The sequence below is a fragment of the Mustela lutreola genome, chromosome 2 (assembly GCF_030435805.1).
Source record: "Mustela lutreola isolate mMusLut2 chromosome 2, mMusLut2.pri, whole genome shotgun sequence".
Taxonomy (NCBI): Eukaryota; Metazoa; Chordata; class Mammalia; order Carnivora; family Mustelidae; genus Mustela; species Mustela lutreola.
The window spans coordinates 148633106-148642777 of NC_081291.1; positions in this window are offsets into that span (position 1 = coordinate 148633106).

Consider the following 9672-nt stretch of genomic DNA (forward strand, 5'->3'; position numbering starts at 1 on the left):
TGAAAGACATTGCCAATTTCTAGATTTCTAGGTCATAGTTCGTTCTGTATGTTACTATTACCAGCTTATAAAGTTCAAAAGAAATGTGGTTGAGTGTAGAAACTTGTATAAACTGGATTTAGACATGAAGGACGGTCTAAGTGTTGACTCATAATCTGATGGTCATTCTGACTTAGCTGATTGGACTAATTTTAATTCATAGGAACCAATGGTTGAAAGGCACAAATATAATCTCGACTACTTTGTATTAGCAGTTATATTTTAATTCCAAAATAGCTCTTTAGTTATTGGAAACAAAACACTATTAGCATTTAACTTTAAAATACTTGAAATCCTCCTTTGCAGGATTCATACTCATTAAAAGCTCAACCCATGATCCATGTTTGTACAAGGATTTGGGTGTTACTTAAAGTGGTCATGTAACAAGCTGCTTCTCTGCAAATTAATTTTAACTCCTCTCTCCCATCTGTAATCTGGGATCTTTGGAGAAGGAGGCTAGTAAGAAATAGGGAAATAGGGGGAAAATGCAAAATCAAGGTGAAATGCTAATCATACACCCATTGCAGTTTTTGGCCATCAAATATTCGATAAATAATTATAATAGTACTACCACGACAGTCATTCTGTGATATTTACCTCTTTTTTAATTAAATTGATTAGATATAAATATATTTTCATCTTCAAATATTTGGACTATGTTTTCCATCTTTACGTTCTGAATTTTGATACTAATCGTTTTTGTACAATTGCATGTGTTTATTCAATAGCTGATTTACTTCTAGATTTTTAGTTTATGAATATTTCATTCATACTTGCTTTATAGGTTCTCCATCAATACAGTGGTTCTACCCTTTAAGGAAAAAAGATCAACCCTTTCACAAAAATGCATATTTTAAAGAAAGATAAATTATGTAATAATGATTCATTTACCTTTTCCACATATTCTTCTCTGAGTTTCTTTAAGCTCAAGGCCATGCATTTCCATGTTGGTGGATTGCCTTTTCTTTAAGCTCAGCTACTGTGTTTAAACTAATTTTGTTTACTAATATTTCATTTGTGGCATTTTATTTTGATAAAAGAAAAAATTTTTTCTAGTAAAGTCAAGCTTCTATTTTGAACAAACAGCTCCAAATATCTCCTTGTTCATTCATCTAACATATATTTAGAAGACTACTATGTGCTGGCCTCTTTTGATAGACTTGGGAAGAGTTGTGAACTAGACAAGAAAAGTAAAGTGTTTGTTCTACTATATTTCCACACAGGAACAGATGCTGAAGAAGTAAATGAATAACGTGGTAATTTCAGAGATTCATGTGTTAAGAAGAAACAAATCAAAAATGGAAGATGGGGGCAATGGCACCTTAGGTATCTGGCAGGTGGGCTCTTTTTCAGTAGTCAGGATTTAAAATAATGGTCAATAGTCAGAAAAAGAGGCAGATACAGGACACTGTCCCTGGGGTGGAAACGAGTGTGTTATGGGGAGGGCACTGCAGGCTTCTGAGATTCAGGCAGGCACTAGATCTTATAGACCTTATTGGCCAAGTGAAGGAACTTGTAGTTTATTTTAAATGTAATGGGAAGCCACAGGAGGGTTACAAGCAGATGATTAACATGATCTGATTTGCATTTAAAAGGAAACCTCTCTGTTTTCTTAACCTCTCATAGTTTAGAATATGTTGTAAGTTTCTTTTTATATGGCTGTAATTATTTGTGTCATACCAAACTCGTAGAAATATTTAACAATCTCTATGTCATTTTTTATATAGAGATTTAACAAATTTGTAGCACAAGAACTCATTAAATACCTGTAAGATGGAAGTCTTTTTCTCAGCAAAACCTTAACTAACTTAAAGTCAGTGATTTTGATTACTCAAGAACTTGAAATGCCTTACATAAAAACAACAACAACAACAACAACAAAAAACCCAACAACAAAACCCAACTCTGAACAACAAAAAGGAAAACATTTTATGTAAAGGTAATTATTAGATAAGTGTGATAGAACCGCCTGACAAGGAGAACTTCTAACAAGTAGAGCTAATTTTAGGGAGGCTCAGGGGTGAACCTCATTTTTCCAATGAGATAAAAATACACATAGATAAATCTAGGAACGATGTGAAACATTCTGTTAGTCATAAAAGAGCCACAAAGAAGGGACCTTTATGGAAAAGGTAGGAGGCAAGGCCATGCATTTCCGTGTTGGTGGATTGCCTTTTCTTTCTTTCTTGTCAGGTACAGTTGAACAGTGGATGATTTTTACTGTTTCATGGGCTATTTCTTTATTAGTAAGAGAATGCTAGAGTAGCATCTTTTAACTAGGTTACACTCTGGTGCACTGGTGGTGACAACTGGTCTGGCCACTTACTCCTTCCTATACCTTCTCCCAATTCCAGGTTTATGTGTATGAATGTTAAATTTATTCTTACCATGGTAAACTCCAAAGCAGGGCCAACATGTCTAAAGAGCTTCAGCAGGGACAGAAAGGCTATTATTTTCTCCGAAGCACACATAGTTCTTTTCCTAGTGAAACATGGGAGAAGGAACACCTAGATATTTTGTGCTACCAGCCCCAATGTAAATGTGAATGGGCTGGTATAAATGCCAAACAAAAAGGAAAAGAAAGCTTGCTTATCTTATGTAATGCTTTTGAAATGCATTATTTGTTATTTGATGGAATTTGATATTTCTATGATTATAAAGCGTCAAGACTAAAAAGAGAAAAGGGTAGCATGTCAAGGTTGTTCAAATTCTTTAAAAGGGGTACACGTGTTCCCGTGTTGCATTTTTGTTAAATATCATTCCAAATCTCTTAAGTTATTTTACAATTATGAAGCTTACAACTATTGATCATATTACTTTATAATAGTACCTTGTGATGGGCAGGAAAATGTTACTTTATACAAACTTTGTAGCCTACCCAATTAATGAACTTTACAGGTTCATTTTCAAAAGATCAAATCATTTTATTTTATTTTTTTATTTTTAAAGATTAATTTATTTATTTGACAGAGATCACAAGTAGGCAGAGAGGCAGGCAGAGAGAGAGAGGGAAGCAGCCTCCCTGCTGAGCGGAGAGCCCAATGTGGGGCTCAATCCCAGGACCCCAAGATCATGACCTGAGCTGAAGGCAGAGGCTTTAACCCACTGAGCCATCCAGGCACCCCAAGATCAAGCCATTTTAAAGAGGAACATTTGTTATCATTTGATGATTTTTTTTAAAGGACAATTATGGTAAAATATTGAGTTAAAAACATCAAACAGAACTGTATCTTATCTTTGAAAGAAAATTGCATGTATGCAAAGGAAAAGAATTTGGGGGAAATTACATCAGAATTTAAATAGTGACTATCTTTGGGTGAAGAGGTTATTAAACTTTCTCACTTGATTTTTAAAAATATTTTCCAGCTTTTCTACAACAATCACATACAATCTTTATCTCAATTACTTTTACATTACTTTTATATTACAAATTACTTTTATATTAAAAAGTATTACTTTTATATTAAAAAAAATGTGCCCCCATGCACCACCTAAACCTCATGTAACTTTGTAAAGGTGTAATGACAGATGAGATGACAATTTTAGTCATGTGATAAATAATACTTCATAACTGCTATCTAAAAATAAACTGCCCCTCAGGGATAGTATATATTTGAATCCCATCAAAATATAGCATTAGGAACCATTAGTGCTTTTTCAGTTGGACCGAATTAATGCAAAGATGCTTTAAAGAGTTAATTTATGAAATTAAAAAGGAATTTAAAAAGAAATTAGAAAGACATAAGTAACAGAAATATAATGAAAGTATGAAGTAAAATTGAGCAAAAATGGGGTGTTAGGAAACCTTTGGAGACTCCGCAGTATTCTGTGCAGCTATGTGTCTTAGAACAGGTCATGACCTCTCTGGGTCCCATATTCTTTATCTGTAAAATAAGGAGGTCGAGTGAAAGGATGACTATTTTTGGTTCTAATATTTTATGAATCTAGACTCCCAAAGGACGAGTTTGGAGTCTTGGTGTTGCATGCCAACAGCCAACAAATAAATGGGTCAAAATGTTTTTGCTTCAGTCGGTAACACTCAAATATGCTAATTATTGCCTGAGTCCCCCAAAGTCACTGTCTGCCTCAGGACGTTTGCATTTCATGTACCTTTCTGCTTATTCCCTGAGAGATATGCATGTTTACTTCCCTTACCTCCTTCAAGTCTTTGCTTAGATGTTACATTCTCAGTGAGGCCTGCCCTGACTACATTATTTAAAACTGTTAAGCTCTCTCATTCCCATCCTTCCTGTTTTATTTTTCACTGTAGCACTTATTACGTTTTAATACGCTATCATTTCCTTATTTGTTTGTTGTCTGTTTTCCCCACACCAGAATGGCTTGCTCCTTGGAGGGCAAGGGCTTTCATCTGTCGTGTTCATTCTTTTTTTTTTTTTTTTTTAAGATTTATTTATTTTAGAGAGAGAGAGAGAGAGAGAGAGGGAGTGGGGAGTAGGGGCGGAGTGAGAGAATCTTAAGCAGACTCCCCAGCGAGAGTGGAGCCTAAGGTGGGGCTCAGTCCCACGACCATGAGATCATGACCTGAACAGAAACCAAGAGTCAGATGCCTAATCGACTGAACCAACCAGGTGCCCCTCTTGTTCATTCTGACATTCTCAAGGTCTATGATAGAGCCTGACACATATTCAATTCTTAATAAATATTGTATAAATGAATTTTCCATTTTTACAACATCCTACATTTTCATTCAATATTATGTAAGTAAAGCAATAAATATTCAAAAATCATGGAAGACTGGCACAGTGGGAAATTCTCTGCAAAAATAGGTACTTCTATAAACATGTATCTTTAAGAGGGAATAAAAAAGAATTCATTTTAATTATTAGACAAGTTTTCCAACCTTTTATTGAATCAATTTTAATATTTGCAGAAAGTTGAGAAAACATGCAAGCTGTACATCAGATCATATGCAGAAGTCCTTGAGAATACAGCATCTTTAGTATTTCATAGTAAGCACAGATTGAAAGTTTGATCACAAATACACATTCCTTTGATATTAGCCATTCTTAATCATATTAATTTGAGGCAAATTGAAATGATTTCAATATTTGGTATAATAGCCTAGTTTAAATAACACTTAATTTTCATAAGAAAATTTAATAAATAGATTTACTCTATGGGTTAAAAGGTCTTCCCATATGTTTTTTTATTTTTATTTTTTTAAGAGATTTTATTTATTTATTTGTGTGAGAGACAGCATGCACACAAGCAGGGGGAGCGGCAGTAAGAGGGAGGAGCAGGCTCCTCATTAAGCAAGGAGCCTGATGTGGGACTGATCCCCGAATCCTGACCTAAGCTGAAGGCAGACTCCTAACTGACTGAGCCATCCAGGCATCCCTCATATAGTTTTAAAAATGTAGATCTATAGATAGGTCACGATAGTAACAAACTATTGGAAAGAAGTCTCTATTTTTAATTTAGAGAGCCTAAATGCTATGGGTTAATGAATACCTAGGCTGAAAAAATGTTTTTTATAGACTCCTTAGGCTTTGTTTTCTTCGTCTGTTTAGTTTGGCTGCTCTCATTTACATACTTGTGCTCATTAGGGTTTGAATTTCAGAGCTGGCCTCACTCTGCAATGGGAACAAATGTCTTGCCATGTGATACTAACTTTCCATTACATCCTGAATTATTTGCAGTCCCAGAGGCAAAGAATTTATGGTTGATACATGAGAGATGGAACCATCACATAAAAGAAGCCAAATTTGAAAACATATTTTTTCTTGGTACCAATATAGTTTCAAGATAATGAGAACTTAGAATAATCAGCTAATGACAAAAAACGAATCATTGTTAAAACACTGTTTGGGGGGCATAAAATAGCTAATGTTTCTAGCTGGTTGATAATTTTCATAGCAACCATGGTATTTGGCACGTCCTAAACACCTTTCATTAGAAGCCCTCATACGCCTTTGAAGCAGCTCATTATACTCTGAAACAGTTCTGAGAATAAGGAAAACTAATACACAAGTTTTGCTGGTATTCTGTAGCTGGGTAGAGGGCATCATGTAGCAAGTACTTAGAATGCATTACAAGATTTCTCAATAATTCTCCAGCCAAGTGGGAAATTGAGTAGATGCAGCAAGAGAGATTTGAAGTATTGAAAGTCAATCCCCAAGTTAGAGTTTGGTCAGAATTCCAAACCTAATTGTTTTATTCCTAAAAAAAAATAACTAAATGAAATTGGAGGCTATTTCAATAACAGAGTCACGATTAATATCCGTAACAATAACATGGCATCCTATTTTCAAGGAGTTCTATATACTTCCCAGCTGCTCCTTACTCCTCACTATGCTCTATGAGATTATTTTTAGTGGCAAGTTTTATTTTAGTTTTGGCCAGAAAGTCAAGAGAAAAAAGTATTAAGAATAGTAGTCAATAAATGTCAGAACTCATCACAGCTCTATTCAAATTTCTGGTTATACTTTGAATTTGTGTGGTACTTTACGGTTGTGAAACTTTTACCATGTGTCATATCATTTGGTCGTTATAACCCTAAGTCTGTGTGACCTTGGACAAGTTGTTCAGCCATGGCTATGGGTCCCTTTAGGTCAGCTGAGTTTAACAGATACCTTCTACTAAGCCTAAGAAATGCTTCAGAATTAATAACAAAATAGTTCAACACATTATGAACCCTCTAAAAGAAAGGTATTATTATAAATATATTTATATCCATCTAACTTGGGAAACTGAAATTTAGAGAGACCAAGTGAGTTGGCCCTAAGTATTTAACCATGTTAGTTCGAAACATATAGAACCATGGATTAAAATGTTCATAGTTTAGAATAAAAATGGCATGAAATTTTTAAAAAAAGATTTTATTGATTTATTTGACAGAGAGCGATATCACAAGTAGGCAGAGCAGCAAGACGGGGGAGTGGGGGGAGAAGGGCAGGCAGTGGGAAGCAGGCTCCCCACTGAGCAGAGAGCCCGTTGCGGGGCTCAATCACAGAACCCTGAGATCATGACCTGAGCTGAAGGTAGAGGCTTGACCCACTGAGCCAACCAGGTGACCCCCCAAAAAATGGCATGAAATTTTATCACAAAGGACAAAATATTGCCTCCAGTGGAGAATAGTACTTTCTACAAAATGTAAAGAACTATTCATTCTGAACCATGAACTCAGTAATTTTACTTAAATGCATTAAACTGAATATGATTTCATCAGTTGTTGATCAGCATTCAGGCTACATAAGACAGCTTATGATAAAATTGCTTGAAAAGTTACCCAATTTGGCAGTTATTAATTCTGTAATTATTATGAATTATGTGAACTGAAAAGAGGAATAGGTAATATTTTTGATAAAAATGTTTTCCATATATGTAATATAATATATATGTATATATATATAATCAGAATAGCATTTCATAAGCAATAGCTAAAGTGGTCAGTTGCTATAGCTTTGTCATGTAACTTACATTTTAGAATAAAACCTCCTTAGGAACTTTTCTTTTTTTTTTAAAGATTTATTTATTTATTTATTTGACAGAGATAGATCACAAGTAGACAGAGAGGCAGGCAGAGAGAGAGGAAGGGAAGCAGGCTCCCCGCCAAGCAGAGAGCCCGATGTGGGACTCGATCCCAGGACCCTGAGATCATGACCTGAGCCGAAGGCAGCGGCCTAACCCACTGAGCCACCCAGGCGCCCCTTAGGAACTTTTCTATGAGATATCTCAACATGTATAACATGTCATTCTTTAGCTTCTAAAGTATTGCTTGTTAAAAATATATTATCACCCAAATCTGCATGATTGAAGATTATTTGTATTTATTGAACATTGCTAATATTAGGAAATGATCATTTTTAATTATTTTATTTTGAAAATTTTTATAATGGAAAATTCCAAATGTATAGAAAAGTAGAATTATATAGTAAACGACAATACATGGCACCTGCTTGGCTCAGTTGTTAGGTAGCTGCCTTTGACTCAGGTCATGATCCTAGGGTCCTGGGATGGAGGCCCATATCTGGCTCCCTGCTCAGTGGGAAGCCTGCCTCTCCCTCTCTGCTGCCCCTGCTTGTGTTCCCTCTCTCACTGTGTTTCTCTCTGTCAACAAATAAATAAAAATCTTAAAAAAATAAAAAAGACAATACATGCATATTCAACAGGGTTCCTAGAAAATGGAGAAAAAGTGAGCAGCAGAGAGAGAACAGAAAAGAATTAGTTCTTAGTGTGTGCCAGGCTGTGTGGTAGCTATTTAAATGTGTCTTCATTTAATTTCTATAGCAACTCTATGGTACAAACATTAGCCTCTCCAGTTTAAGAGATGAAGAAATTAAGCCTCAGAGAGATTGAGGATTTCCTCAAGAGTTCAGAATCAGAACCATATTTGAACGGGGTCCGCAGGCTTTTCAGGTCCACGTTCTCTCCATTTATTAGCCAGCAGATTAGAAGTTTCCAAACTTGTGAAGACAGACTACTTTCCGGGTTTTTGCCTTGTTTTGTGATCTCATGATGGTGGGAGGAGAGGCCAAAAGAAAAGGGTTGAACCTGTTGGGGGTGAATGTGAGGAGAAGAGCCGATAGTTTCTTAAGTGGAAGGAAGCGGGCAAGAGGTAGTTGCTTGCCATGTGAGAGAAGAGATGGACCAGTGCAGTTAATTAGGTGGTGTGTTGGGAACCACTGCTGTGGCTGGGTAAGGATCTCTGGAGAACTTTCTATTTATTTTTATTAAGATGTAGTAGAACTTTTATAATATGAGATTAAAGAATTTTATTTTTCTATTCTTAAAAAAAAAAAAAACAACAACTGGAGGTATTGGTCCACCATTCTATTAAAATGAAGATGCATCTTTGGCTGGAATGTATGTGTAACTGTCTTGGAATTAGACTCTCCAAGGTCAGAGTATCTCCACACAGCAGACAAGCAAATTCCCAGGATACCAGGGAATGTTTTCAGCAGGCTACTGCTGCTTCCTGTCCCAGAAAAGAGGAGACGTTGGTTCTTATCCCGGCACTGGAACTGACAAATTGTCTCACCTCTCTGGGCCTCTGTTTTCCCTCCCCTGAAAAATAAGGAGGCTGAAGTGGACAATTCCTAGACCCCCTTCCAGCTCTTCCGCTCTGTGGTTTCACGAGAACAGAAATCACAGCTATTCCTTAGGTCCTCTGGGGGGGAATAAAACCAAAACATGGCAAAACTCTCTGTCTGCTATACAAATTTTAGTGTCCAAAGATTTAAAGTCCATTTATCCTAGAGATTTGTCAGGAAGCAGGTCAGTTGATGTTTTCATACACTTATTTGGATGTATTTAAGCATTGTTAGAAAATTTTTCTGTAGGCTGAAACTTTGCTGGAAGTTAATTCCATTTTTTTTTTTTTTTTTTGGACATCTCATTTTGAAATTCAAAGTAATTGACTTGTTTTGGGTGTCCTATTTAGGGGCTTTCCAAATCTCAAATAATTTTGTTAAAAACTCCAAAAATTATACTCCGCCCTCAGAAATTGCTTTAGGGACAATTGCCCATTATATGAAATGGGATAGATGGAAACTTAAATGTTCTACTATTTCAGTTACTCAAACACCCACACCTTAGCGATGAATGTATGCTAAATGGAAACATATTACTATCGTATCACTGTATGCTTTTCTACTGCATAAGGTTCATTTG